This window comes from Sturnus vulgaris, chromosome 4, assembly GCF_052056855.1.
Source record: "Sturnus vulgaris isolate bStuVul1 chromosome 4, bStuVul1.hap1, whole genome shotgun sequence".
NCBI lineage: Eukaryota > Metazoa > Chordata > Aves > Passeriformes > Sturnidae > Sturnus > Sturnus vulgaris.
The window spans coordinates 32,845,675-32,872,222 of NC_142246.1; the positions used below are offsets into that span (position 1 = coordinate 32,845,675).

General features: G+C 38.8%; 1 protein-coding gene across 26 annotated transcripts in view; it reads right to left on the reverse strand.

The window, feature by feature from the left end:
* Positions 1-26,548, reverse strand: part of TENM3 (teneurin transmembrane protein 3) — a 1,293,899-nt gene that overhangs the window by 398,847 nt on the left and 868,504 nt on the right. For 2 of the 26 annotated variants that reach the window (XM_088163546.1, XM_088163544.1), the window contains exon 11: positions 19,180-19,261. The exons of the other annotated variants lie outside the window; for them this stretch is intronic. The gene's annotated coding sequence lies outside the window, so the exon portion shown is untranslated. The remainder of the gene's footprint in view (positions 1-19,179; positions 19,262-26,548) is intronic. 26 annotated transcript variants of the gene reach the window in all.

The window sequence follows — 26,548 nt, forward strand, 5'->3', positions numbered from 1 at the left end:
ACGTAGAAGTCAAGGTCCTGTTTTAACCTGGGGACAATAGTCAACCTACAAATCATTGATGAAACAACAGTTTTGAAACATCTATAATGTGATTTCAGTTATAGTATTAAAATATTAATTAAAATTTATTTTTAAAAAGCAAACCTGAGAATAATTACTTTAGTTCCAGTCAAAGAAACCCTTTGTTTCCACACTATTTTTGCATGCTTTCACAGCTGTTGATGCAGTTTTGGTTGAGGCAGCACGTATGAAATGCCGTCTGTTTAGCTTAAATCACTAAACTGAGACTACGCTTCAGGCATCTCAGAGCACAGCTACTGCAGGAAGTGTCCAGCTTTCAAAGCAATGGGGAGGAGATCACGACATGCCTTAAAGACCTTCACAGAGATTGCCTGTGTGGGTGCCTCATCTCAGGCAGACAAGACCCCTCACAGGCTGTTTCTTTCCTCCATGGAGCAGGTATGACACTGAAGCACTGCAAAGAAGGTCCTGCAAAGAAACCTCCTTTAGGTCTCTTTGGCTCTTGGGCCCACTGAACTACAGCCCGCATGGGGCTGGAAGAGGGTTTATGATAGTTCAATGTGGTATCTGGTGATGTAGCTTTCATTTAGGCTGGATGTAAGCAAAGCCTCTTCATGGACAATAAGTGATGGGTTAGTGGACTTTTTAAATTATTTTTTTCATTAATATTTAAAAAAACTAGGATTATAATTTGTTACTCTTGTACATTCTTTAACCAACCACACAAAAAGAAAAACTTTTAAAAACTCCTACAGATTTGATTCTCACAATAAATCAGTTAATATCTTTAATCCAGTCTCACAATAAAAAACCTTTGCAAAGAAGATGTTAATCTGGTTTTCTTGTGATATGATGTCGCCCATAAACAGCTAGCTACTGTGCACTTATTATAAACAAGGAAACTTCTGTCAGGTTAGCAGTATGCAATAATTAGCAGCTATATAGAGTAAAATGAAGCTAGTTTTTACTTAATATTTAAATTCATTATATCTAATTTCTAATGTGGGAAAACTTACTACATCTAACAATGATTCCAACAGAGAAAGTCCTTTTTATGCTTGTCCACTCCCATAGATTTTCATTAAGTTAATAGGAACAATCTTATACAAGCAGAGTGGAAAAAAAACTTACTCCTACAACAGGTTAAAACACTAAACACTATGAAACACTAACATTTGTTAATTAAAACACAAATACGATGATTTTACTTCTGAGCCTATTAAACAACTATTTTTGGCAGTGTAGTCAATAGAATTACCACTGGCAACACTGAATTCAGGTGTGATAGTAAATCAAACATCCCCAAGAAGTACTGCAAGGAAGGCAACCAAAAGGCTTGGAATTGCACAACGATTTAGCTTGGAAAGGACTTCTGGAGGTCATCTTGTCCAAAACTGTGCTTAAAGCCACTCTAATTAAATCAGGTCTGCACTAGTAACAAGTCTTAACCTCTAAATTAGGAAGCTGCAAACAAAGTGCTTAATGGGAGCAGTCCCCAGAACAAATACATTTCTGGTCTTAACTGCTAAACCACGCCCAAGAATTGTTTGGGAGTCCCATGAATCAAATGCCATAAGGCAGCTCTTTAAGAATTCAGCCACAGAGATGTGATGTCCCAGCACGTGGGAAAGTTACAGCCCTGTGCTGAACGTGGCTGCACAGGCGTAACCTCACTGTGCCCCCTTTTGGACAAGTGCACTCCTTCGTGTGGTTCAGCAAATAAACAGTTATTGGATTTGCTTGTTCCAAATGCTGGGAACAGGGGTGGAAATCATCCTAAATACATTTAACAATAAGGTTTGACTGAGCACCAGAGTGCAGTCAGCCCATTCTGTGCTTTACGGGCTCTCATAAAAACTGAGCAGTTCATCAACTCATTTCTAGTCAAGTATTTACTAAAAAAAGAACATAAAGCAAAGGTAGATTTATATCAAAGGTTACAGGCAGAGTGTGTAATCCCTTATCAAGAAAAAAAGAAGAAAACCCACGCTGATTATTCTCAGCCTTTCCTCTGAAAGCAATGAGCCTAAGCCTATAGACCACTGATCACAGGGACAATGCCTATTCACTACACAGTCTCACTCAACTCCCTAAAACTACCAACTGAACAGATTATTTAGTGGTTTTCCAAACTGGACTCAATACCATCCAATTTCCTATTCCTATCCTAAATTCACATTTAAGAATTCAGAAGATGAGTTCAAGAAAACCTGCATGCCCTATAGATCACGTGATAAAAAAATCTAATAATAGAAATTATTAATGTAATTCACAAGACGAAAATTCTGAAGTACTCACAGTTATTAAAATATTAAATAGCCTTTTATTTTCCACTTACTTTTGAAAATAAGGCTTTCAAATCAAAAATCAAGATTATTATATTGGCATTTTAACGCTACCCAAATAAATAAAATCTGATATAACAATGATTACAGCAAAGCAACCAACAGATAATTTTGTATCAAATAAGCACATACAAAATATTCTGTCCGAGATCCTTGAATGAATGTTAATGAGCATCGCCATTTTGACTGAATGAATATTTTATTTTGGACCTCGGGAATTCAATCTCCTGATGACAATTATGGGGAGAACACAGGAAACATTCCTACTCACACACTTTTTTTTAATTACAATATTAAAATCTCAAACAACGTTAAAACTCCTTATTTAAAGAGAAAAGCTTATGTAAGACCCCAGATATATTACATTTCTATTGCTGATCTGCACTGATTAAGTAAGAGTTGACTTATACAGCCAATATTAAATTTAGAAATTAAATACATCTCCATATTGTACGCAGCCTAGCTGGAATTCACTAGATTAAACATACTAATTAATTTGGTCATGGTGTGCTTTGTATTATAATTCAGCATTTATTTATGAGGCCCACATATTCAGTTTACTGAATTTAATGTCTGAACTGCTCTTAAACATATCATTAAAAGTGCTAACATTTCATATCATTAACCCTGTATCACTCCACAATTAACATGAAATTATCAAAAGAATAATAAAAGCAGCTATGCATTTTTAAGCTACTTAAAAGATTTTTAAATGTAATTATAACTATTTAATGTGAAGTGAGAGTTGATATTTCATTTTCATGCTAAGATACTCTTCACCCAAGAAAGAAAATAAAACCCCAGCTTTTCTAATCACTTATTACTTCTAGGTTTCCTGTAGAGTCATTCATAGTTATATTTCTGAGTTACCATACCTTTACATAGATTGGATTACTAGGTGGGTCTTTTTTCATACTCTATCAATACACAAATGACTGAAAAGCTTCCTGATAGGTGATAAGCATTTCTGCTCCCAGCACCTACTGAGATGTCACTGTGGACTTCAGACTCTAAGTTTTTTTGACACGTCCCAACACACTGGCCAGTGCTGAAATCACAAACTTCAGCAACTGACAGACAAATGAGGGGAAAAGGACAAATCTTCCTGTAATTTTGTACTGTACGTTTACTAAGTACTTGTCAAAGTACATGCATGCACAGACACACATCTGTATTTTAAAAAATCTGCCAGGAAAGCTTTTCATTCATCTGCCATCAATTTACACTAAATCCAAAGTAATAATATTGAAGATTAGACAATCCAAAACCTGTGGGCATGTATGCATATTACCAGCAAGGCAAGATATGAAAAAGAATACTTCTATGCAACCTAGAACACCTCAGCACTCTCAATTACCTGTATATTTGTCTGGACTAAGCTCAATCATCTGCAGAGGTCCAGCATTTCTCCAATTTCTTCATTACTTTAAAAATACAAAATTTCTGCCTTCCAGCTTGGGAACAATGGTAATTTAGTAACTGCTGTCTCAAAGTTAAGACTTCCAGTGACTCTGCCTTTGTTGCTAAAGCAATCCACAAACACTCCCAACTTGTAACCAAGATTACAACCAGCTTTGTTGCAATACAGTATCTTTCCTCAGTTCCAGTTGCATAGGTTTGGATGCTGCCACTCAACTTTTTGACATTGAAATCAAGAATCTCTCTTAAAATGAGTAGGCAGACATCAAATACTTGAATATATTCAGTAGTATGAATAAAGAATGTCTTAAAAAAAATTAATAAAATGAATTATTTTCTGCTTTGCCAAGTTTACTAACAGAATAAGAGGTGTTTTCAAGGAAAAACCCATCTGAGCCATAATGCTTTTGAGAGGCACCAAAGCCTATTCAAATAAATCATGTATTTTATAAAAGGGAAGTGAACTGCTTATTAAAAAAAAAAAAAAAAAAAAGAAAAGAAAGAGTTAAAGTGAAATCTAAATTGAAAGTGTTTCATGAGCATAGCCCTACACGCCATGACCCAGAAGGTAAATGGCAATGTCTTCACTGAGGTGAGTAGAGCTACGCTGGTTTGCTTTAGCTGGGCATGTCCTAGCTGCACAAACCTTGAAAACAAAACTACTCCACCTACCCCAGCTTTGTGGAAGTATAAACCACAACAAAACTGAGAGGAAAAATATAAGCAATACAATTTGGGCTTAGATTTTTGTTAGAGAACAGTGATATTATTTGCAGCTTTTAAAAAGCTGCTTTACACTCATTAGTCTCAAGTATTACATTGTGCTATTTTAAAATAAATTAACACTTTGCTGTGGCAAGTAACATTTAATATATTTGTTGTTAGAAAGATGTATTATTGCTCCTGTCATTAGATTACAAACTTCTTGAGACAAGTACTGGTCAGTTTATTTCTGTGGAACCCTAAGCATAAAGTTTCTGTAGAATTTCTTTAGAAAGGTCAAACAAATGTTCAAAGGATTATAATGAGAATGGATGAGGCCTTTGAAGGACTATGCAGTCTTTCATTTGCTAATCTAAAGTAACACTTATTAGCAATGATGATTTCTTCAACCACTACATAGTCACCCCCCTCCATGATCCAGTCAAAGTGTATCAAGGACTTCTATGATTTAGGAATCTATTGCTGTATTATAATAAATCATGTGGTGATTAATTTCTTTTCCCCTCCTCTAAAAATTCTCACATGCAACTTTCTATTCAACTCCTGCCAAGAAAAATGCTTTAAATCTGTATTTTACCAATTTTACCCTTGACAGTTTTCTTAAGACACTAAAAATTGTCAAGACTCAAATAAGGAAATAAGACACATTAGTTCCTTTGTACGTTGGCTTAACCGCTGTCAAGAATACTATTAGAAATTCAATACAATGTTGAAAAATAACACCACCAGCACAACTGATTTCAATACAACACATTCTAAGTTCCACACCAAGACAGCTTTTACAATAACTGCTGCTTTTCTCAATGTTTTTCTATGCTGTTATAGGAAAAATTGAAGTCATAATATCTTACAATTTTTGCAAGCTGCAGTTTTACATTTCTGTAATTCAGATGCAAAAGACATGTAGATCTTTAACTCATGAAATTTAAAGGTTTATAGAACACAGATTTTAGACCACCATTACAAAATATATTCACCTTTCTTTTAAAATAAATTACTTGAAAGAGTAGACCAAGTTGGCAGACCTGCTTTGCAGTAAAAATTTCTGCAATCATTCCAGCATTTTGCCGGAGATGGAATGGAGGTGTGTTGGGGGAGAATATAAAAGAGGCATAGAGACTCTACTATCATATAATTATAATCCATAGCTAGTGCATGTTAAGATTTTAATTTTAAAGATTTAATAGCAGAGTGATAAAAATATAAAAGCCAGAAAAGTAAACAAAAAAAAAAATTAGAACATATTTTCTCAAGTTGAAAAGTTGTTTTCTTTTATACATGAAGACAGAATTTGCATTCATGAAATGCTACCGTAAAAGTGAACCAAAGTTACTATAACTTTTAATGCACATTTCAGTTATTAAGAGATGTTAGCACAAAGTTCTACTACAGCCTCCCAGTTCACTAGTACATGACAATCCAGGTAATTTGCTGATTTCAGTGGATTTGCAGAGTACATTAATCAGTGATGAATTTAGTACAGCACTTTGCAGTTTCTAGTTTACTGTTTTGCTTTCCATACATCTAGGCACTAATGTTTGCAATTAATGTTTTTGTGGACACAAACATGCACACCAAGTAGCAACAACCTCAATCTGTTACAGACTCAAGTTGCAAAATTTAAAATAATTAGGTCACCTATGCTTGAACTTTTATGTTGAATTTCAGTCTAATTTATAAAAGCACGCCCACTTCTTTGCAAGACTCACAGCATATATCAGCACAAAACAGTTCCAGACTTAAACTTTACAACCTTGTGTCATCCAAGCGTTAGCTTTGCATAAAATGTATTTTAAAACAACAATATATTTCCCATAAGGTGAAAGTATGGAACACACAGGCAGACTGGCATCTAAGAAGGGAATCAGAGATACAGTTTGTGCTGTACTCTCTATTTTATGTTTAAGATATCATTCCCTTCATATTTGCTCAGTAGCAGCTATTTCAGTTGCAATATTAAAATGAACCTGTACAAATAATGTTTATTCCATAAAGACAGACTGAACTAAAAGGTGAGGAGCACTTAGAGCCTGGTATTCATAAACATTTTGTAATTTTATTACTTCTAATCTGCATAAGACCAGAAATACCTTTCTGCAATGCTTCAGTTGCAATGTTCTGTTACTGTTTACATGCACACTTGAAGTAAAAGACTGATGTAATTAGTCCAACATGCAAATTTTTAAAATGTACTAAAGGCAATTAGCACATCTTGCAAGAAACACATAAATAACTATAATTTAGATTTAAATTACTATCCTCATAATACATGCATACATCTATATTTTCTTAGGATTGTTTACCATTTTCAGAGGTTTCTCATATGTTTTTAAAATTTGGCCTTTTTAAACTTATTGCTATCTCACTATTGAGGAAGATTTTTTTTTCCTGGACTTGAAATGTTTATGCATCACACTCAGCAGTAGTGTGTGTGACCATAGCCTATTGGTTAAGAATTAAACAGCAGTGAGGCTGAGACCAAAAGGTGCACAGACAGAATGTGTAAATATTTCACTAGCTATTGAAACAAGTACAATCCTTACTACTCTTAAAAGAAAAAATAGCATTAGCATGTCTTTCAATAACTATGCAGGCAATATCCAGTAGGTGTGCACCTTGTCATCTGAAACTAGCCTTCTGAGTTTTGATTTCAAATGCTAAAGCGATTCCTCCAAATAATCCAGGAGACATGCATTGTAACAGCATGTACTGATGCACAAAGACTCTGTCTGCTCCTCACACCTGTCACTTCAGACTGTCTGTGAAGCCCAATACCACAGCAAGGAACACCATTTAATACAAGTGTAGCATAATACAAGTGTAGCATTTCGATTTTAGGACTTTTGGGGTTTCTTGGGTTCTTTAGTTTAAAAAAAAAAACAAAAAACAAAAAAACACCCACAGCATTTTTTTCTAACTATTCTGTTGAGCTTCATTCAGGCCACAGAACGGGCACCTGAGTCGCCTGACCCTGTACTTAAACTCCTGGAACCTGTAACACTTGTTTTCTAACAAATCACCTCTGGAGATGGAGTAGGCTTCCTATCAATCACTAACAAGTTAATTCCACATAATAAGGCAGGTTCAGATGCAGACTGATACATTGTGAAACGCTGTATCTAAAATTGATTAGAATAGCACTCAAAATGAATGCAGCCCTCCAAACCACTTCTTTGCTCAGAAACATTAATCTCACTTATAAAGAGAGCTTCATAATGGTAATGCTTGGTATGAAAAAGTATGAAATAAATCAGGTTTTATAAGACACAGCAATTAATCAGTTTTAGAACTAAGGAAAGGCTCTTAAAGTGGTATATTTTTACAATGGTAACTTCTTCAACTCTGTTACCTCCAAACAGGTTTAGGGCTTTCTTTTAATTGCTCAGCTGATAGTGTGAACCCCAATCCTAACTCTGTGTCCCTGAAATGTTTTCTACAAGCTAAAACTCTTTGCAAATAATACTACTCTGTTAGAAAGATAAAGCATTGATTTTAAGACACTCTTCAGTCCAAGCAGAACCGCACGCAGGTATCCTGAAAGGACTTACTTATTTAACTAGGTGGCCTAGGGTAAAAAATTAGTTTAATCAAACCAAGGATTTTTTAATAAACACACTAAAATTATTTCTGGTAATTTTTTTTTTTTTGCACTTGATAGTGCACAAATGTGGAGGTGATAGAATCACATTATCACTACATTTACTAAAACAGTAAACCTAACGAGCTTACGTGTATTCATTTACTAGAACAGATTCTACAGTAATTATTAAAATAAAATAATATTATATAGATATATTAATCTTATTAACAATCTCTAATACATACTACCATTATAGTTCAAATCAGCCTCTAAATCTTACACAAGTGCAACTTGCTCGCATAACGTTTTGGAAAAAAAATTAAGATTTCTCTATAATAATTTTGCTCTATAAGTTCTCTTGTACACTGACAGAGAGATGAGTTTTCTATAATAGAAATGCAACATGAAGAACAGTAAGTGCAGTATCACTATAAAAAGAGCAGTTCTGACCTAAAGCCTTAGCACCTCTTGTCTTTTAAGGTCCCTTCACAAACAGCACCTGATCCTCCAAGTTGCTGGGCACCCTCAGCTTCTACTGGGCCTAATCCAAAACTGATGCAAGCTAGTGGGAGTTACTGCATCAATCCACAGGGCATCAGTCTGCACAACGCTCACTGATTTTAACTGAATGTAAAGGTTCTGAGTGTCTTACTGACCCAAGCCTATAACCTGCTAACTGTTGGGGCTAGGAGATGACAAAAATTATTTTCAGGTTATTATTTCATTTTCTAATATTTTACGGGGCTTCTATAAAACAAATGTTAATTAAAGAAGACATTGTGCACTCGGTTATAACTTTAAATCTAGTTTCCATTAATATATCCTTTTCTTCTCTTTTTTCAGTTGAACAGAGACTAATTACTCCCAGCTCTAAGAGATTTGACTGAAGTACCAGTCTTAACCTGCTAACTGGATTATGAATGTTACTTTGGATTGTTTTTCCTCAAAACATACTAAACAAAAGAATCTCAGTGGGGTCAAGTATTTCTTTTACCGATCAGCATCTTTTATCTCAGTGTTCACTCCACGGAACTCCTTTCCATTTTTAATCATATGTATGCATCTAATAGTTCTGTACTGTTTGCTTTTTTCCCCTCCCCTAATTTCCCCTTTGAAAATAACCCAGCTAGTTCATAATAGCAAAGCTTCAGAATTGTAAGGTAATATTTTTTCTCAACCTCTTATATTTTTCCAAAGTGCAAGTGATACAATTTCTATGTATATTCATACTTACATAGAGGCCCTTCTTCCAAACTATTCTTATATTACATAAAAGTACAATTTATGAAATTTTTTCCCTTCACACAATATTAAACTAATATCCTTGATGTGACTGCAATAATAATTCTGAATAGCGCTTGGATTACTTTAGAATAGAAGTGGTATTTTTCAGAGAGTGTCTTCAAGTGTTTTACAATTAACTTTCCTGTAAGACCACAGATGAGCAACATTTATACTCCAATATACCCTTTACTAGACTGAATTTTAGGATCCAAGCATCCACAGAATATCACTATAACTCTTGAGTTATATGAAGCAAAATACTCTGCCAGAGGAAGCGGGGATATAAAATGCAGGGGTAACAGCCAAATAGAATCAAACAAGCATTGAACTAAGGCTTAGAGTAAGAGACACATGGTATTTAGAAAGTGGAAAAAAAAACTGCTAAAGTTTTCTTACAAAAATATTTTAAATCTAAATAGTTAAAGGAGCCTAAATCTACAGGATACCTTATTGAAATTGCTCCTATTAAAAAACTTACTAGTCTGAGCACATCAAGATGGGAGTTTAGGTATGTCCTCTTTTTACATTACTTTGCTTAAAAGTTTTATGTTATGAAGTTCTTTTAAGTCCACAGAACAGTGGATCTGCTTCCTACAAACACGTGAAGAAAAACCCCACCAGACACGAGAAATGTTTGAAATTTCGCGAGGAAGACCACCCCTTTCTCTCCCCAAACCACGGTGACATACAATTTCTTTGGTCGCCATGTGTTTTCGCAGCACAGTACCACGATTTTCACTACATTTTACTGACTAGACCATTACAGATGCGAGCCTCGGAAACCCCCTCGTTTAACAGGAGAGCAGGTAGAGCCCCGGTAGCAGCTCCGGAGAACAGACCACCCGGCAGCTTGTCACCGCCCGCCGCCGCTTGACAAACGCGCTGCCCGAGGTCGCCGGACCCGGCGGGAGCGCCCCGCACACCCGCGGTAACAAACACCAAGTTCCAAACCCACCGTAAACTTGCTCGGACGAGCTTTCGCGCCTCCGCCCGCGCCACTGCGCTCACCGGACAGGAGCGCGGACAGTTCCGTCTATCTTCCGAAAGTGAGGATGCCGACTTGGGAAAGCAACGAAACTGCTGCGGTGCCCATTCCCACTGCCGCCCCGCTCCGCCGGGAGCGCGCCCAGCCCCCCCGGGAGCGCGCACACCAGCAGCCCCAGACCCCGCTTCGAGGCCGCTGAGGCCGCGCAGCGCTGCTGCCAGACCCAGTCCCCCCCCCCGCCGCTCAGTTTTCCGCCCGGCACCGCGGAGTTTTTTCCACATTAAGTTGCTTTCCCGGCTCCTTCCTCCAGCTCCCCTGCACCCTCGTAGCCCTACGCGAGGCCGTGCTCCGGCCGCAGACGCGCGTCCCGGGGCGCCCTGCGACTCCCGCCCACCGCCCGGCGAAGGTCCCGCCACCAACGGTGCCACCGTGGGGGAGGCGGCGAACGGAGGAACGGAGGGCCGCAGAAACCTCCGCCGGCCCCGCGCACCGGCCCCCAGCCCGCTCGCCCGCTCCCGTCCGGGCGGAGGGCAGCGGCCCCGGCTCGCCGTTGCCGGTCGGACGGGCACGGAACGCAGCGCGCCACTTACCGCGGGCACGCCGCGAGCCTCGCCGCCTCCGCGCCCCGGCAGCAGCGCGGGGGAGAGCGGCGCACGCCGGCACTTTGTCAGGCCGGGCGGGCGGGAGCGGAGGGCGGGCGGGAGCGAGGGGAGGGCCGGGGGCCGGGCGGGGGGAGGGCCACGAGGTGCAGCCCGCGCCCCGCGCCGCGGGAGTTTACGCGCCCCGCGGAGCTCACTTTCCCCGCCTCCTCCCCCGCCGGGCGGGCAGGGAGTTTGGCCCCTCTTCTTGCGGGAGGGGAGGGTGAAGGTGCGCGCACAGCGACGTGCCGGGCGGGGGAGGAGCGCGGGGAGGAGCTGCCGCCGCCAGCACCTACTTTCGCCTTAACGTGGGGGACCCGGCCGAGGGCCCCGGTGCTTCCCTGCGCCTCCCTGGGCTGGGACACGACCCACCGGACTGCGGACCCTCGGTCTGCTGCCCCTCGTCCCCGCCGCTCGCGTGGAGTGCCGTGGCGCGGCTCCCACGCTGAGCCTCATCAGCGCATCCACGACGCCGGCGGTGATTTAGGGGTCATCCGCGAGCGGCACTTCAGGCTGATGAATGGCTCTTGGCCGCTGTCTGCCCTGATGAGGGTGTCTGCGTGCTCCTGATTGCAAACACTAATGAACTTACACGACTCTGCTGCACGTTCCCTCTACCCGGCAGGGCATGAAGCATCCCTCTGCTGCATTTTGTTTTCCGCGGGGACCTATTTATTTTTATCAGGGGAGGGGAAGAATTTGGGGGAATAATCCGCAGCTCCCCGCAGCACCGCACCGCGCCTGGCCAAGCAGAGCCGGCGCCGCGGGCAGCCCGCCCGCCGAGGCTGTTTGGCGCTGCCGGCAGCCCGGGCGCGGCTCGGCGCGGCGGGGCCGCCCGGCAAGGCCGGAGGGTGCCGGCGGAGCTCCCCGGCCCGCCAGCTCGCCCCTCGCACGGGCACCCGCAGCCCCCCCGCCCGGCCTTTCCGCCGCACCCCGGCAATTTTCGGAGTTGGGCGGGAGCCGGGTGCCGAGTGACCTGATTACAGCTTAAACATCTGCTTTTAAAGCCATTTCTCCGTGGTGTACAAAGGCGCTTCTGCTTATTTTTCTCCCTCAGCCACCTCTCGGCTCAAAGTAGTAGCTGTAACTTTTCGCACACTGAGATGTTACCTACCTGCCTATCTAGGACCACTCTCTTTTTACGCCTTTATCCTTCTCTTTTAAACTCAAAGGCGTTTCACACACGAGATGCGAAACACCCGGAGAAGTTAGACAGATGAGCAGCTTTGAACGTTTAGCTGGCTACCCGCTGCAGTACTTTGATTTTCCTAACTTTATCCACCATATCTCTGACTCTGTAATGAAAGATGCACGACTGTGTTATCTTAAACGCTCCCAAGGAAAATCCCTATATTCCTCTGTCCTGAAATAACTGGAAATACCTCCTAATCAGGGAAACGCTACTGCAGATGTAACAAACGGGCATTGCGAGGGGGCTGTCTGTGATCAGTTCAGCAGTTTTCTCTCACATGCCCGTGTTTTACCCCTGTGCTTTTCTTTGCATTTGTACTTTGCTGTGCTCGACCCGAGAGACAAGGTGCATGGGTATATAAACTGATTCAACAGTGCTGAGGTCAGCATGTGGGAATTACAGCAGGTACCACACACGCAGAGCCAGCATCACACACCACCGTTATACAGGAAGTGCAATAGAAAACCATAAATGTTTCAAGCCTTTTAAAGTCAATAGCCAATGTGTAATTCACAATATTGAGCATACAAAAAGAAAGAAAAAAAATATATTTTATAATGGCAATGACGTGTCTTCATCCTCAGAAAAGTTGTAATAAAAGTAACTACTTTTAAATACAGGTTTGCAAAAGTATTTTAAAGATACAACTAAACCAATGGGATTGAAATGAATGCGCTTGACTGACTTTGTGGGTGGCTCTGAAGTGGTGGCATTTCATTTCAAAAAGTAGGAGCCACAGAGACCTCTCTAGAAAGAGTTCTGCGCAGGTAAGTACACAGACAATACAGGTAGAACTGGAATCATCATGACCTTGTGTTTCAAATAAAATATCCTACAAAGGGCTTAGTCCTTATAAGAAAGCACTCGCAGTGTGAAAATGTGAATTGCACAAAATTCATTGTTACAAAACGCCTGTAGCTAGGCACACAGGAACAATCAACCCTGAACTTATGCCAAATGATGTAATTGTTGCATATTATACAAAATAGCATTTTTGCTAAACTAAAGGCAAATCTTGTAGACTCAGGGTTTTACTTACAAACTTTTTCTTTTGGCTTACAGTGCTAACACAATATTTAAAGTTATGTTTTGCAAATGCAAATTTAAAGCACTATATTTTGCACTACTACTTCATCCATTTGCAATACCTTTGCTAAATCCATTCATGTAGTACTAATTTGAACTTTTTACTGCCCTCAAATACACGGAGTTAAAATGCTGCTTTGTTATAAATAAAAAGATAACATCATGCCTTCCTTGTACAAAGCCCACTGGTCAGACAACAAAAGTCAACTACTTACTGATACACGTTTGAAGCTCAGAGCAAGTTATTTTGGTACTCTTACTTGGACATCACTGAAGCAGCATTACCAGGCTTACCAAAATTTAATTAAATTTCAGTCTTCAGAGTTTAAGTTAATTTGAAAAGTGTGCAGGCACATTTGAGTTAGAGCTTTGTAGGAAACTATCTTCCTAATGTCAACTATTAAATGTGACTAAACTCTCTAAAATCACACGGCAGCCATTCCTTACTCTTTTGGACTTTTTTGGATTTCCAGTAAGCTCACTATTTCGGTACAGAAAGAACAAAAGGGTTTACATTCCACATCGACTTAGAGATTTTATTTTTTTTTTTTTTCAGATGGGACTATCAGTTTATCCTTTTGGACGGTAGGTGTTACTGAGAGGAAAGAGCAGGACGTCCTCTGATGTGAGACCTGCCGGCTCCTGCACTAATCTCCCAGTAATGCCAAAAGACGACACACATTCAGGATACTGTCACGTTCTTTGCAAACTTCCTAAACTGTTCTTAATGTGTCCTTTCGTACTTGAACGGTAACTCGGGCTTTGCCAAGCCTATCGGCACCTTCTGGTTCCAGGACTCCACGCTCTTTAGGATATTCGCACGTCTGAAAAAAACAGATCTCAAGATCTCTGCACTGTCAACGGTCCTGGATCTACAGCTCATGGAGGAAGAAATTGTTTCTAACCATCCATATTCCTTCGGGGTAAGAGTCAAGATGAGCTTTAATGCAGCTAGGTAGGGATTACCTCTACATAACGGGAACAACTAGCAGCATCACCCTGTGTCAGGTTACTTCATAATCACAACTCTAATTAAAGAAAAAAAAAAAAAATCCTCCTTTCGACTCAGTCTTGCCGGTTGGTCATCACATGGCAACAACTGTCCCCACTAGTTCGCGCGGTCAGCTCCGCGGCTCCTGCTCCTGAGCGAGCCCCGCGAAGGGACCGAGCTCGCAGCCGCTCGAGCGGCCGCTTTCGGGCTGCGGGCGGAGCCGCCTCGCTTCCCTCCGCGGCCGCCGGGGCGGGATGGCTGAGCCCGCGCAGCCCCCGCGCAGCCCCCGCGTCGCTCCGAGCGCAGACCGCGGCGGGGCCAGGTCACAAAGGGGACGAACCGGCTGTGACCACGCTCTGCCCTAAGCCCCGGAGAGAACCGCGCCGCTCCTCTGTGGGAACAGGGAAAGTTTGGGAAGAAGGGGGCCGCCCGTGCCGCCCCAGTGCGCGGGGGCGCAGAGGGACGGAGGGGAGCGGCTGCGGACACGCGGAGCTGCGCTGGGCTCGCTCTCTCCGCGGGAAGGGCTGCGCTCTCTCGCCCGTCTCACCGCCAGCAGCAGATCGAGAGCCACTTTTTCCCCGAGTATCGAGTTGCGGTAAAATTGTAAAACAAATATTCTAATCTGATCACTGACAAAGCCATAAAATTAAATAGCCGTCTGCAGAGGGAAATATGTCTTAATTACCTTAATTAAAGCAAGATAGGGCCTTACACACGTTCATTTGGAAGCCACTAAATGTACTGATTATCATACAAATCAACCTTTAAATGGGGGTCATGCTTTTCCACTACATTAGTTTGTGTTCCACTGCATAAAACAAAGCTATATGGGAAGCTGACCTCTGGTGAAAATGATGCACTTCGGCTGCACGAAACTGCTGACCCTCTTCATTGGGTCCTCAGGAAAGAACCTGAAGGAGTTTGCATACGATTTGGAATACAAAAATGCCTTTCATATTGTGTTAACACTGCATTAGGAACTACTGCCTGAGCTAAACTTATGGCCTTAAACTGAAGCACATAATCATTTTAATCACCTTGTATTCATAAGTACGAGCCATCCAAAGCACTGTTATTGCCATCATTGTGTGAGTTAGTACACAAGGCCATGAAAAATGTAAGATTTGTGTTTGCTGGTATAACACTTTCCCAGCAACTATAGCTGGGGGTAACTATCCATATTTTCCTTTAACAGAAGGAATGCAGAATATTTATAGCAATGCAGAAGTCAATATACAGATCTTATATGTACATACAGAAGTTTATGTAATTAAGTCACATTCAGAGTTTATGATATTTACAAGAAGAAAGAGGCCTTGTTTTACCTAAGCTTCATAGTCACAATTAACTTTTTTTGTTTTCCTTTCTAGCTTTATAGCTAAAAGACATATTTTAAAAAATAACAAGAAGTTCCACGAGAAAATTATTCAGATTTAGGAAATGTACAGAAAAGACGATTTAGAGAAAAGCATATTGCATGAGGTAAAAAAGAAACTAAAAGTGCTTTTCCGTTGTCTGGTTCTTTCCTTTTCTTCTTTTCCTGTGCCATGTACTCCTCCTAGCAGAAGACATCACTAACAAATGCAGTCTGGGAAAAATACTTCTTTAACCAAAAACTCTAATAGCAATCTGCTATTTTATTGTGATAATTTGGATATTAATTGCTCTGATGTGCTGAAACAGAGATTTCATTAAAATACTACTACTTAAAAAAAAAAAAATCTTAGGCTGTTAGAGGTAAAATATGTTGTATTCAAGATGACTGCTTTCATTCCTGGAAGACAAGAGTTCAGGCAGTGGAGTGGTAACAATCTGTGTTTGTTCCTGACTGCTCAGGAGAACTGTTTCTAATTGATCTGGCATGGAATTTAGTTGGAAATGTGTATGTTGCAACCTAAGCACAGTCCCTGTATGCTTTGTAAAGTGATCACCATATGGGCCTTATTTGAAACATTTGAAGGTTTTAGCTATTAACCTTGTTTAAATTGCGCTGTAAATTCAACTCTCTAAGCTAAAAAAATACATGTAACTGTGTGTATATCTATTGATATATAAAGCTATATGTGTCTATATGAATACAGACATACATACATGCTCATATATGCATAAACACACATCTACATCTACAGCCACACATACAAACCGACCATTTTAGGTACCACGAACATGTGCCAGTTATTTGCATATTATTACTTATTAATAAAGGTACTGGTTACATATTTAGAAAATCAGTTGAGTGGAAATATTTTTCTGATACAGACGTGGCTGATGTTACAGAGTGATTTTCTGTAGCTGCCATTTTAATATTTAGGAGCATTTTTTTGTGAAAAAAATATGCTCAGATCTATTTTCACACATCAGAATATTTTTAAACCACCATTCTGATGTCACAGAGATTTAATTAGGAAAGCCCAGATAAACTAAGAGCAAAACTGAAATTCTTTCACAGAAAACTCTTAGGAGACAATGGTTAACCGTGATTCTTTCAATCGTAGGGCCAATCATCATATTTTAACCCTCAAAAATCTTAATAGTGATTTCTTCTGAATGTAAAATGAATGGCTAGGCTTTGTTACAGGTAATAGCGCTAAGTTATGAATGCTGATGGCCTTCTTGTACAGCCTTAAATTACATTGAAAAAGATACAGTTTCTTTAATTAAAAAAGCTGCACTGAACTAATCCCTCTAGCTGAAAAAAGAAAAGTTTTAAGCAATCTCTTTCTGCTCTGGGAGAGAAAAGCAGACAATACCATAACAGATCAGAAACATAAGCTATAGTGTGCAGCCAGGAGCACAGCAGGGAACTGAATACTGCTCCGACTGTGTCATTTTTTAATCCCCCATCCCAGTTTTCCCCGTCTGACCTCATGCTGAGATGAAGTTATCACAGAAGACAGCTTTACTCTTACCAATGAATCCAACCCTGGATCTGTATTATCCTCAGCAGATCAAAACACCGCTTTCATCAAATAGCATTATCTGCATAAAAGGCATGCAATTGCCTGATAATTTCACCCAAACTATGCTATTCATTTAAAGGACAAGAAGAGAAATGTAATTCATTCCTTTTTCCCTCCCCGGAAAAGCTAACTTATACTTCACTCATGGGAACTTTTCTTTTTTTAACATGAGATCTCAAGAAGAGGTCCATTAAAAGTTTCCCTCTGGTTTACAATTAATTGTTAGAGTACCCCTGTGCTGTGTGAATGACACAAGTGTAGTTATGCAGAAAACTGGCAGGGAGAATTCACAAAGCTTGCTGTAGCCATGATACTGATTCCATTAGCCATGGTCCTGCTAACCCTAATAATCAAATCATATATGGCATAATTGTAGCAGCCTACAAATAAATAGTAGCTGAAGGTGTTTACAGGACTTTCCTACAAATGGAAATTTGAAGTCTAATAATTTTGCCCTAGCTCAGAAAGGCTGCACCACAAGATCCTGAAATATCTTCACTAATGTATGTGTTGTTTATAAAAAGCATGTACATATATTAAAAACTCATGCTGGTGCCTTGTCTTCCAGAACGGAAAGCACACAATACTATGGCTCATTGGTTTTATTGATATACACAAAACATTAAAGTCATGACGGAGGTGGGGCAGATCGCTCCAAGTGAGTGCTGTTCCAACATCTATTGTATTTGGACTATTACATGCACTCTGCTTGTTGAACTATTCTTGGTATTCCTCTGCTTGTTAAGGGTTCATGCATATCTCTTCCACAACACAACCCCCCCTCAAAACTAAAAATAATGTCTTCTTTTTAAATTTTGGTTTTGTTTTCTAATATGTGCTCGAAAGAGTAAAGATATTTTGTGTTGGAGTCTTGTGTTTTCTAGGTTGCTGGGAAGAGGTTTTCTTGTTTCTTGAATAGCAGTGTTTATGTTCAGCACCAGAAATAAGCACTGATTTGTATCTGGCAGAGGGAATTCTCCTTTTCTTTTTCTAATAGTACAAAGGCCCTGGAATGTCATGGGACTGCAAATGCTACTTGTTGTGGCCTAAATATTGCCCACTCCATACAATGACAGTTACTTTTCTTTGGGACCACTGGGCAGGTACTGTCCTCTATTCAGAGGATAATTTTTTTTTCCCCAGCATGTCTTTGATACTTTTTAAAACAGGAGTTCTTTGAAGTGGCTCAGAGGTTTGGAATCACAGGAGTTGCCTCAGAAGAGCTGGATTATTGAGCCTTACATAGGCACATCACACATTTATCATGGGGCTACAACCTCTCTGTGTACACACAGACCCTATGGAACTTTATACTATAAAAAAATACCAGTTAAGTTCACAACTTTCTGGATCTTTTCAGTTTCAAGATAGAACCCTTTCTTCCCCTTGATTTCACAAAAGCTTTGGATGTTTCAATGCTTCTTTATAAAATGAAAAAATATAAACATATATATTCACTTTCCCTGCCAAGTGTTATCTTACTTTTTAATAGAAACACTTTCCTATCATAACTTATGGAGGATTCTGATGCAGGAACTCTGTAACTGAAAGCTTGTGTTCTTTTTCCAACTGTATCAGCTAATCAGATAAAATAACTGTGGTTTTCCTTTTTTACATAACAACTTCTCATATATTCTCAGAACATCTCACTTATGGCAATGTAAATGGTGTATTATTATTAAGGATTAATGTATTCAAGTACACTTGGGTTTGGATCTGTGTTCATCAGCATTATTTCCTATTTGAACCCTGTTTGTAGGTTTTATGTGTTTCCATGGCAATGGAATGTAACTTCTTATTGAATTTTTTTTTTTTTAATTATTTGTTGTGGTTGAAATGGCTTGTACCCCTAGGCATTCAAACCAAGATTCTTATGGGAAAGAAAAGAGCATGGGCTGAAAATGCTGATTTCCTGTATTGATATGGCATTATCCTACACATGTTGGTATAATCACCTGTAGTGCCCCACAGGCTGTTAGCAACTATGGTGTCTTCTTTCCATTCAGGAAAAGCAGGGTAATCTGATGGTGGAGGAACCTAGGAAAAGGAGGAGTGCTAGTCAGAAAGCAAAATGTAAGCTGCATCACAGCCTATCAGCCTTACCTTTTAAAAAGTAGAAAGAAATATAATGCAGAAAGCCAATCCTCTCAAGAGAGATTTCCATTTAGGGAAACCAAGGAAAAGCATTGATAAATACAGACAGCAATCAAAATCATTAGCACAGATACTAATATTGGTGCCCTTGTACCAACTTTGCTAGATCAGAACTCAATTTTAAAAATTTACGATATATCAGGAAAATAGAAATTGTCCTCATTCCGGACTTCCAAATCTTTTTTGTTCAAATGTGTTCATTTTTATGGCTTAAGGGAAGTTGACAACACATTAAAAATACAATTTTGTTTTGCTTGTTGGTTTTAAAAAGTGAAATTAATGGAATTGAATATATAGAGTTCTTAAAACACTAGAAATGAAATATATAAACTCGAAATGTCTTCAATGATAATTACACATACACACAGAAATTGTCTACAGTATAATTCTGACCTCAGACAGCAGTTCAGAACAGAATTGACTTCAGCCACTTAGAGTGATGTAAACTTGGATTCTATGATATTCATCTCAGATTCAGAACTTGACTTCCATATGCACAAACATCACAGTTTAAGTGGGTCTCTGTACTCTTTTCTGTATTTCACCTCAGCATTAGAGAACTGCCAACAGTTGATACAGTTTTTGAGACTGATACAAATTTGGACTTCTGTAGTCCCTCCCATCATATGCTCTCAACCTTCTGTTTGTGTTTTCTTTCAGTTGTCTGTTAAACACAACCTATATTAGTTGAGGTTGATGTTAGTTATTAGTTAGGTTGATGTTAGTTATATTAGTTGATGTTGAAACACCCACAACTTCTGGATGTATGAGTTCTTTCTGTTCCCTCTTTTCCGGAATTTAAATATAGAAAAATGTAGTAGAATGGAGGATGACAACAGAAAACACAGTCTAGCTTCATATTTTCAGCTCTCAGCTCCTACCATAGCAGTGCAAGATTTGTGTTGCTGATTTCATGGCAGTGTAGTTGCACAGAGCACGTCTGATTCTACACTACTTCTCCTGAGTTATATTGGACCAAGATCACATCCACAACAGTACATTCATCAAAACTTTCAATAGAAGATGAAATGGCAGGATTTTTTAAAAGCCAAAATTGTCATCAAACACTGAACACCTATGATATGTTGATGATACCACAGCAAGTCCCTGAATTCAGACAAAAGGGTTGAGTCTGAGAAAACCTAAATCTCAGTTCAGCATTAATGTAAATTCTAACATTTGACAACCCAGAGAAAAGCTGCATCACCATTCTGTGGACAGGACTTGCAACAAGCAAAATGGAAAAGGAAATAGTTCTAAGTAGCTTCATTTTACAACATAAATCTTCTTGGAAGATTTCTAAAGCACACAGCTATAGTTCCTCTTTCTTAAATATTCAGTACTTGTAGAAAACTAGTGAAACCCTTTGCATATGCACATTATAAAAATACAGCTTTCTCTGTTCTTACACCAGTCATAAAGAAATGGAAAATGATAAAGAAGCAGCAGAAGAAATCTATAGCTCATGTGCTGGCAACACTAGTGCTCTACATTTATATTTTTCCATTATAAAATAAATAGTTCTCAAAATAGTCTCAGAACAATAAACTTGTTGTGTCTGTCAGAAAGAATTATATCATGGAAATTTTAAGAAATAGGTACAATACCTATTGATTCAGTTTTTGTGTGGCTTATAACTTTCTTGAGCATTGCTGCAAAGGCTGTATTGGTACAGCCTGCCACTTTGGCCATTTCGGGTACTGTGGCAATAGCACTTTCTTCCTCTGGCAGCCTCTTCTCTAGTACCAAACTTAAGCTACTCATCTTCATTTTAAGGATCCTCCAACTGCCCTTTTCCATCTTGCCAGTCACTGCTTTCTTCCTGTCAAGAACTCAACACCCATGTCAACCTGGCATATGATACCAGTAGCTGTTGCCAACTCCTAAAATTTGAAATGCATCTCTCTGCTTCCCCCCTCCAATTCCTCTCATACTTGGGAGAAATTTTTCTTAGAGATTTTCTTCCCCAGGTAAGTTCCAAAAGCTTGGACATTATTTGTGATTGTGCTGACCAGTACTCCTTGTGCTGCTGTGCTGCCATTAGCTGCACTGCCTTGTTGCTTTTGTTTAATGCTTAGATAGTAAAGTTCCCTGGAAGCAGGAAAAGTCTTTCCATTTATGCTACATCTAATGCAGCGTGTCTGAGAGCTCTCACAGTCTGAGTGCTCATCGAAGCCATGGCAATACAAATAAGTAACAACATTGCCAATAATCAAATTCACACACCACTTCCTTTGGTAATTTGATAATAGGTTCCATGTCTCTGCTGATAATATTCCTCATTTTTCTGTTTTCTATATGTGTAAGGACTACTTTGGCTTCAGGAAGTGCATCTGGGATGTGTTAATCCTCATGTAAATTCCAAGCTATTTTGATACATATACTTAGTACACCCTAAATAAGATGCGATATGCAAAGAGCAATTAGATTTCTATATCTATCAATAATCAACCAATGACATTAATTATCAAGGCTACCCATGTAACTGTAATTCTGTACCCTGCTTTTACATATAAGGATATTCTAATGATAAAATACTTAGCTTTCGTAGAGGCCAGTCTTATTTAGAGGAAAGGTAGTTAATCACGATCTAGTTTTATCCCCTACAATCAATAGGTTTTGCCACATCTTCCTTACTACATGTCTGAATAAACAGGAGTTGGACTTTGATGATCCCTGTGGATCCCTTCCAACTCAGGGTATTCTATAATTCTATGCAAACATTACCAGTTCTGTCACAGGTAGCTCTGTGCTACTGTAGATACGGTGTTTTAGTACTTTACATAGAAAAGAAACCCACTGGGGCCCAGAATTCAAACTCTAGAATTGTTTGAATAGCATAGAAATTTTGTGTGCCTAATTTGACACACACAAGTAGGCCTGAGACAGAAAGCAGTGTGCTGCACAGCATTGGCAATGATTCTAGAAAATCCCTAGCTCAGTAGAGCCAACTGTGAACACTGGGCTTGAGCTACTCACCCCTAACCACATAAAAACCTTTAGCAGATGCAAACTGATTGCTGAGTTCTTCAGGTGGCATGTTATGTTCCCTAACCCGGAAATCACCTTTTGCCTTGCAATCCATCTCAAACATACAGTAATATTTTTCAACTTAAGGAGAAAAGATTCTAAGGAAAACCCATTTGGTACAAACTGGTGGCTCATTTCTATAGCAGGGCCACTCTGTGCATGAGGAATTTGTTTGATTAAATCATGTAACACACCACAGAAATAGTATTTCTCAGGCACCCACAGTTAGCTGTTTCTTACTTGTAGAATATAGTTTTGCAAATTCTAATATTAGTTTATTTTACTCTTATAAGTTATGAGAAAAAGCCATGAAAATTAAAAACTTATCTGATGGATAAACATTAGCTTTCACAGTAAGTACTAAGAAATTTTAGCCTTTGGTCAACGAACCTTTATCAACTAAGAAATTTATATGATGGTAGACTAATGAAAATAAACATCTCTCTATTCTCTTTCTATTCAGTTTCAGCCGTCAGTTTCTTTTAAATGCTTATCTTTGGAATATGTTACAATAAAATGAATATCAAATTTCAGTTTGAAACTCCATTCTTAGGGAAAAAAAACCCCAAACAAATCTGAAAATAGAATGCTAACAAAAGTTAAACAATCAAATTGAAGGAAGACTTTTCATTTTTGACTTGGGAAAAAAAAAATCCTGTTTGCTTTTGCATTAGCAAGCTGATTCACACTCTCTTTCCCTGGTAACTTTAAACCTCTCCATTATTCTGTTTCAGTTCTACTTGAAACAGCCCTCTTCTCTCTATATTTTTCTGTTTGGACATCAGACTAAATCAGTGATCACTCAGTCAGCTTCCCTGAGCACACTCACCAGGTCTCCCCAAGTACATCCCCTCCAGTTCACACATGTCAGACACAAATTCACCTTACTTAAGCTCTGGACTTTTTTCCACATATTTGTCCACCTCAAATTCATCTTAATGCTCTCTGATACTTGCAATACTTTCTCTTCAGTTTTACACTTTAATTGACCACAGGAGATGTGTGGGCATCGGCTCACTAAAATATGACTGTGCTGGGACCAGCAGACAGACTACAGTTGAAAAAGAAATCTCTCTTTATTTTAAATTCCATTGCTCATCATCAAGTCCTTTCAAAAACTAGACAGGATGGCTGAGATGAGTTTTTCTCAATTTTAAAATAATAAATACTTAGTTCAGACAGTATCTTCAGAAACCTCGTCTTCCAAAGCAGACATTTCCTTCCCAGCAGGGGACATTATCCAGTCCTTAGCTCCACTGTACCTCTTCACTGCTGCTGGTTGTCAGCTGGTAAGGTTTGCGTTATAAGAAGTTTCTACAGTGTACCAGCATCAGTGAAGTAATTCAACTTAACCTTGGCTCTTTGAGTAGCCCTTGCGGCATCATTCTAACCCATTTAATTCAAAATAACCAGAAAATGAGGTGGAAGATTTTCTCGGCCCATTTTAGCTTTCACTTAACTACACAGAAGTGACCTAAAATCTTTCTCTTCTGCCCTAACTCTGAATGTTGTAAAATGGGAGGAGGTGGCCTAGCAGAAAGTAGGTTTAATTTTTAAATGTAATTCTCAAAAAAAGGAAAATAAACATTTTAGGAAAACAGTCAATTTTTTGAAACACTGTATTCAAAACCAGTTGGTTTTAGATCTTTTTAGGCAATTTTCCCATTCACCTGTGCCAAACATTTTGTACTGAGCTGACAGACTTGAAACTGCTTAGTTTGGTGTATCTTACACTTTTTCTAAAAGATGCTTTGTAACTTAGCTCACCAAAGGATAAAATAAGTTACTCTTTTGAATATTTTGTGTAAAATCTCTCACTATTTTGACACAAACTTTCAGTAGAATATATTGTCTATTCAGACACAATACTCCTAGCTATGTTTCTACAAGTGGTGGAAAATAAAAAAATAGAACAATTTATATTCTGCATCAGTGTGAAAATGTCTAGAGGAAGACCTGAATGAACAAGAGGAGAAGCATCACCAGGGCTTACAATCCTGAAAACAATGGATCTAATCACATGTTCAAAATGCTAGTGTTCAAAATGCTATATCCTTGTCTCTGCTACTGCTTTTTATTCTCCTGATCGTCCTTCCTAGTTTTGTTTGGCAGATGCATTGCTTGTTCTTGTCAAGGAAGAGGAACGGAAGCTTCATTATGGGATCTGTTTTGATTAGCTGTGCTGACTTGTGAGTCTGAGCACAATCATTGATGAAATTAGAGGAAATATTCCTTGTCATAACCAACATGCTGGCTGATTTTCACACTATATTGGATGCTGCTTAAATTTGGCTTCCTCTCACTTATGCCTGAATTTCCATATTATATGTGGTATAGTTTATAGTAAAACAAGTAGATATAAAGATAACAAACATGAATCTTAATATTTAATATTTGTTACACAAACCCCCCAAAATACAAAAGCCCCAAAACAAACCTTTCCTAGACAGGAAAAAATAAATCTAGAATAAATAAATAAATGAATCAATCAATTCAGCTTAAGAGAAAATTATATGAGTTAGTCGAGGATTTCAAATACTTTGCTTAGAATAAAATAGCTTGGCTTTAGTAATCTTAATCTCACTTTGTAACAGTTACTAGTTAATTCACTTGTGCTAGCAGCAGCTTTAAAAAATACTTAATAAAAACCTATCCAAAAGCTGTGCTGCAGGAAGAACTACTTTTTGAATTTACCTTGTCATGGATCCATTAACTATTTTTCCTACTTCAAAACATTTTTCCTAAGTTTATGGAAAGGAATTAGTCACCTTTCTTTGTTGCCATTGTATAGAAATGTCAGCTACAGTTGCACGCATTTCCATCAATGCATTAATAACTCATGTTTGTGTATTTTTACAGTATTACCATTTTATAATGAAATGCTAAATATTTTACTGGTATTTGTATTTTACTGTGATTTATACTGAGTACTGAGCACTTGCAGTGTTTCTATTCACTAGAATATTTTATTTGAATGAATTTTTAAAATCACTCATTGCTTAAAAACAGTATTGCTATATTGTCTTCCTCTCATTACTGTGACCAACATTTAGTCTGCTATAGTGTAATATAATGGATAGCGTAGGACTTTAATCCACCTTTTATTTTGCAAATTAAGAACAGATTCCAGACCTCTCTTTGGTGGAAAACATCTCCATTGTAACTGTATCATCAGTTGCTGAACTTCTCCCTCACAGAACAACGACTTTGATTGTAACTTCTCAACTCTAGTTTTATTGTGTTATTTTCTGCAGTGCACTCTGCAACATGTGTTTGTACCTGAATATCTTAAATATTACCTACTTCCCAGTATTACAATTGAAAAAAAAAAAAAGAAAAGAAAAATGCTACACACAAGAAAGTCTTACTGAACCACTTCTTGTGACGTATGAATTTTTAAAATCTAAAATTACCTGTTAACTGAAGTTATACTGTTGTACTTCACACTACACAAAACACAGGTTGCTTGCTTCCATGCTCATAGCTGAAATATGGAGTGTGCCTCCTTGGCTCCTCTTACTGCCAACACACAGCTACAATCTCCCATCAGGCAGGCTTTCAGCACTTACAATTTAGAAAGCTAGAAGCCATGCAAACATATATTGCAAATGACATGCTTTGGTGTTAACAAAACTCTAGATCTACTTACAATTTTCCCAAAAGACAATGGTTTTTGCTTATTGTTTGAATTTCTCACAACTTGGGTAAGGAAAATTAATAAAGCATTGCCCTTGCACATTCTTTGTATCAAATATTAGGATTTCATCAATAAAATACTTGATTAAGAACAAGAGTTTTTAATGGTCAGAAAAACTCGATGACAATATTTTGATTAATTTTTCCTTATATGTCCCTTTTGTGTGAAATCCTCTTCTAATAATACTACCAACATTTAGCCTAATATGGATTTATTTTAAAAACCCTGCATAAATCAATCTTAACATTAAAAATGATCATATTTATTATAAGATTTTCATTAGACAATATGTACTTATATTTTGTACAAATGTGCAGTTTCTTCTCACTGTCAGCTTCCTCTGCCCACACTGGCATTTCCCATTGAGAAAACCAATTAATGTCCACTTTTATTTCAGTTATTGTATTGTATGACTACTTAATCATGTTCCAGCCCAGAGATTC